This window comes from Emys orbicularis, chromosome 20, assembly GCF_028017835.1.
Source record: "Emys orbicularis isolate rEmyOrb1 chromosome 20, rEmyOrb1.hap1, whole genome shotgun sequence".
In the NCBI taxonomy this organism is placed as follows: domain Eukaryota; kingdom Metazoa; phylum Chordata; order Testudines; family Emydidae; genus Emys; species Emys orbicularis.
The window spans coordinates 12,169,682-12,175,077 of NC_088702.1; the positions used below are offsets into that span (position 1 = coordinate 12,169,682).

At 57.2% G+C, this 5,396-nt stretch overlaps 1 long non-coding RNA gene across 1 annotated transcript; it reads right to left on the bottom strand.

The window, feature by feature from the left end:
• Nucleotides 1-1,153: 1,153 nt before the first annotated feature.
• LOC135892714 (uncharacterized) lies at nucleotides 1,154-5,171 on the bottom strand. The gene is made up of 2 exons (XR_010562297.1): nucleotides 5,091-5,171; nucleotides 1,154-1,559 (listed from the first exon to the last, which is right to left on the bottom strand). It is a non-coding gene; the product is annotated as an uncharacterized LOC135892714 (long non-coding RNA).
• Between the last annotated feature and the right edge of the window lie 225 nt (nucleotides 5,172-5,396).

Below are 5,396 nucleotides of genomic sequence, written 5' to 3' on the forward strand. Positions count from 1 at the left end.
GTCTTCTCGCTCTGGTGCTGCCCGGGGGACAGGGACACAAAGTGGGCAGGTAAACTGAGTCACGCAGCTTGTTCACAGAAATATTCCCATACCCTTCTCTATCTATCTATCTATCTATCCCCATACACCCTTCTCTATCTATCTATCTATCTATCTACCCCCATACACCCTTCTCTATCTATCTATCTATCTATCACCATACACCCCCTCTATCTATCTATCTATCCCCATACACCCTTCTCTATCTATCTATCTATCTACCCCCATACACCCTTCTCTATCTATCTATCTACCCCCATACACCCTTCTCTATCTATCTATCTATCTATCTATCTATCTATCTATCTATCTATCTATCTATCTAATCTATCTATCTATCTATCTATCTATCCCCATACACCCTTCTCTATCTATTTATCTATCCCCATACACCCTTCTCTATCTATCCCCATACACCCTTCTCTATCTATCTATTTATCTATCCCCATACACCCTTCTCTATCTATTTATCTATCTATCTATCCCCATACACCCTTCTCTATCTATCTATCTATTTATCTATGCCCATACACCCTTCTCTATCTATCTATCTATCTATCTATCTATCTATCTATCTATCTATCTATCTATCTATCTATCTATCTATCTATCTATCTATCCCTATACACCCTTCTCTATCTATCTATCTATCTACCCCCATACACCCTTCTCTATCTATCTATCTATCCCCATACACCCTTCTCTATCTATCTATCTATCTATCTATCTATCTATCCCCATACACCCTTCTCTATCTATCTATCTACCCCCATACACCCTTCTCTATCTATCTATCTATCTATCACCATACACCCCCTCTATCTATCTATCTCCATACACCCTTCTCTATCTATCTATCTATCTACCCCCATATACCCTTCTCTATCTATCTACCCCCATACACCCTTCCCTATCTATCTATCTACCCCCATACACCCTTCCTTATCTATCTATCTATCTATCTATCTATCTATCTATCTATCTATCTATCTATCTATCTATCCCCATACACCCTTCTCTATCGATCTATCTATCTATCTATCTACCCCTCTATCTATCTATCTTCTCGCTCTGGTGCTGCCCGGGGGACAGGGACACAAAGTGGGCAGGTAAACTGAGTCACGCAGCTTGTTCACAGAAATATTCCCATGTTCTCCCGCTCCTCCCCAGACTCCTGCTGCCAGGAAGGGTCACACCTGGGCTAGAGATCAGCCGTCCTGCAGCAGAGCCCTACTGCTCCGGGTGCCAGGTCCTGACCCAGTAGGTTCCCCCCACTCAGCGGGTCTGGAGAGATGCAGCGACTCCGGGAGGACATCACCTGCTCCATCTGCCTGGATGTCTTGGATGATCCCATTTCGATCGAGTGCGGCCACAACTTCTGCCAGGGCTGCCTCGTGGCTCACTGGCGCGGGATCTCGGCCTGGGGACCCAGCTGCCCTGAGTGCCGGGCTCCCTGCTCCAGGGACAGGATGATCCCGGATACGAGGCTGAGAGCCCTGGGGGAGAAAATCACAGCACCCCTGCGGGAAGAGATGGACCCAGTTAGACCAGACAGGCTGAATCAGGGGAAAGGGGTGCAGGCTCTCACAAGCCCCAGGGCGGGGACTGGCTGGATCAGGGGGTGGGGAATAGGACACGGGGCCTTTCCTCCCTAGGGGGCGCAACCTCTGATTTGGGGGGCAGGGGACTGGCTGGCTCACGGGGGGTGGAAACGGCTCAAGAGGATCTGATCTAAGGGGCAGGGGCCTAGTTGGTTCAGGGGTGGGGTCCCAGCTCTGACCCTGCTCTCTCCCAGCAGCAGGGGCCGGGGGCTCAGCCAGAGCCAGTGCGCCGGTGCAGCTGGTGCGTCTGGACGAAGAAGGGGGCCTGATCCTGGACGAGGAGGCCCTGAGCCGCTGCCTGGAGCAGGGTGGGGTGGGGGACGCCCCCGTCTGCCTGGTGTCCATCATCGGGGAGCAACGCCGGGGCAAATCCTTCCTGATGAACTGCCAGCTGCGCCGGCTCCAGCGCCAGGTGAGTGGGGACGGGATCCCCAGCTAAGGCTCCGCCCCTTGAACCACAGACCCCGCCCACCCCAGATAAGGCCCTGCCCCCTGAACCACAGACCCTGTCCACCCCACATAAGGCCCTGCCCCCTGAACCACAGACCCCGCCCACCCCAGATAAGGCCCTGCCCCCTGAATCACAGACCCCGCCCACCCCAGATAAGGCCCTGCCCCCTGAACCACAGACCCCGCCCACCCCAGATAAGGCCCTGCCCCCTGAACCACAGACCCCGCCCACCCCAGATAAGGCCCTGCCCCCTGAACCACAGACCCCGCCCACCCCCGATAAGGCCCTGCCCCCTGAACCACAGACCCCGCCCACCCCCGATAAGGCTTGCCCTCCGCAGGAAGGGCCTCTGCTCCCTCACCTCAGGCCTATGTTGCCAGGTGTCCAGTTTTCGGTCGAAAAGGGAACCTGGCAGCATCCAGTCAGCACAGCTGACCGGACACCAAAAGTCCGGTTGGTCACAGTAACCGGCCTCTGCCACTGGGGGGCAGCTGGAGCCACATGGAGGAGCGGCTCTCTGCTCAGCTGCTGAAGCCTGACAGAGCAGTGGCTGGCTTCTGGACCAGGCTCCAAGAGGAAGGTGCCACCGCCCGGGGGGAAGGGATCCTGCCCGCCCCTCCTTCTGTCCCACTGTGCCCCGACTGCCCCCGCCCTGGGCCCTCGGTATGGGGACCAACCCCTCCCTGCCCCCTTGTGCCAGGGACCAACCCCTGCTGTATACTGCTGTGCCCCATCAGCTCCTCCCAGCGGCAGCCGGTGAGTCCCAGGAGAGGGGGGAGTGTGTGCGGAGAGCGAGCGAGACGGAAGGAGTGGGAGAGAGGTGTGAGCAGGGGGCGGGGCCTTGGGGGAAGAGGTGGGGTAGGGGGCGGGGCCTTGGGGGAAGAGGTGGGGTAGGGGGTGGGGCCTTGGGGGAAGAGGCAGGGCACGGGGCGGGGAAAGGGTTTTGGTTTCCAGCCATTAGAAAGTTGGGAACCCTACACAGGCCACGTCCCCAGCACCACAGGCCCAACCCTACGCAGCCAGGGCCCCGCCCCGTTCACCGCATGCTCCACCTGACCCAGCGAGTCCCCTGCCTGCTTCACTGCAGCCCGCACCCCCTATACCAAAGGTCCCCCCAGCCCCCAGCCAGTGTCCGTCCTCTCCCTGTGCCAGGCCCTGGCCACAGCTGCCGAGACCTCACCCTCCTCAGCCATGGCCCCTCCCCCTGCCCCACAGGTCCGCACCCATCCCCTGCACCCTGAGCACCCCAACCCCCCCAAACCGCATTCCCACATCCCCTGTCTCTGGTTGCCCCCCTACAGAACCAACAGCACGTGGCCCGGGGGGGGTTTGAATGTCGCGCCGGGATGGCGACCATCACAAAGGGGGTGTGGATTTGGGGCCAGCCCCTCTGGGTCCAGGCCCAGGGGAGGAAGGTGAGTGGGGCAGAGGGGCAGGCTGGTGGATGGGGTATGGGGCAGTAGGGAAGGGGAATGAGGGAAGTGGGGGACAGGTTCCTGTGCAGAGCAGGGAGGCTGGAGGGGGGAATGGGGGTGCTGGGGAGCAGGGAGCGGGCGGGGGGCTCAGTAGGGGGTGCTGGGGAGCAGGGAGCGGGCGGGGGGCTCAGCAGGGGGTGCTGGGCTGCAGGGAGTGGGCGGGGGCTCAGCAGGGGGTGCTGGGCTGCAGGGAGTGGGCAGGGGCTCAGCAGGGGGTGCTGGGGGAGCAGGGAGTGGGGGGGACTCGGGAGGGGGCACCGTGCAGTGGGGAGCAGGTGGGGGGTTCGCAGGGGTCACTGTGATTCAGGGAATGGTAGGAGGCCCAGCAGAGGGCGCCGGGGAGCAGGGTGTGGAAGTGGGCATGGCAGGGGGGCCATGCTGGGGTGAGATGTGGGGCTCGGCAGGGGGCGCTCACCTTTTCTTTTGATTATTTTCTAGATTTTTAACATTTCCAGCATGTTTACGTGGACGGAAGCAGATTATCTGGAGGTGGGTGGGGCAGGGGATACACACGGCTCTACTGACACTGACCTCTCAGCCTTGGCCCTGCTGGGAAGGACCCAGGAGTCCAGGCTCTGTTAGGATTGGAGAGGGGAAAGTCTATAGGCTTTGGGGCTGTTATTGATGGTTAGAAAGTCCCAGAGATCTCCCGCTAGGCCGGGCTTCAGATGCAGAGAGTCTGAACAGTACCAATGATGAGTATTTATTAAATATTTGCAATTGTCGTATTCACGGTTAATTACCATTATCTGGCGGCTCTTATTCATTAGCCCTGTAGCTCTGGGTGGTTGGTCGTTACAGGTGGAGAAGAGATTTCTGTGTCCTGGTCGACTCCCCTAAATGATCTGCAATGCGCCTGCGGACTCAGGTTGCCGGGAGGGTCGGGAGCCTCGTGGTGGCGCCCAGTGGGTTTGGTGACCCAAAGGTGGGGGGGGCGGAGCAAGGGCCAGATAGAGCTCCCCCTCTTCCCCCCAATAAATCAGCATTTCTCAAGACTGACCAGTTCCAGCAGGGCTTTCTGGTGGGGGGCCACATGTGCCCATCCAGAGTGTCGTGCTCAGCCAAACCAGGGCCTGTAGAGTTAAGGGAAACGCCAGCCCAGCCGTACCTCGGCCCTCTTGAAGCAACGCCCCAGTAGACCCGTGCCGCCCAGCCCTGCGCTCTGCATTTGCTGAGTATGGGGCAGGAGACACCTCCACCTGCCCTGCGCCCAGACACTCAGCCTGGATTGGCAGGAACCAGCCTGGGGCAAACCATGATGCTCTGCGTTAGGGAAATGTTTGTGATGGGAAAAATGTTCCATTGGAATCTACCCAACCAACTCTAACCCTGACCCTATGTCCCATCCCCCAGCCCTACCTCTGTGTGCCCCTCCCCACATGCCAGGGGTCTATGTGCTCCCATTCTCCATCCCCCCACGCTAGAGGCTCTGTGTCACCTCCATTCTCCCAGCTCAGCACCCAGAAGATCCTGCTACCGCCGTTCAACAGAGTGGTTGGCTCATTGGCTGCTGATGCTACTCACCAGATCTAAATGGAAACTGGACTTTTTCAGTTTTCCGATTTCCTCCCGAATCAGTGGGGTTCTTCTCATTGATGTCTAGCGCGTCCCCTGAAATTTCAGAATTGATCAGATGTATTCTCAAAAAGTTATCACGATACAGACAAAGAGAAATGCCATTGAGTTGTGTGGGAGGCCTTTTACTTCACTTGGCCAATTAACTTCTATAATTGGTAATTTTATCTTCATTAATAGCTGACAATTATTGGTTACTTGTTAGTCACTATTGGCTGCCAGGTGTTGGTTATTTAGTACCCAACATTAGCTGTC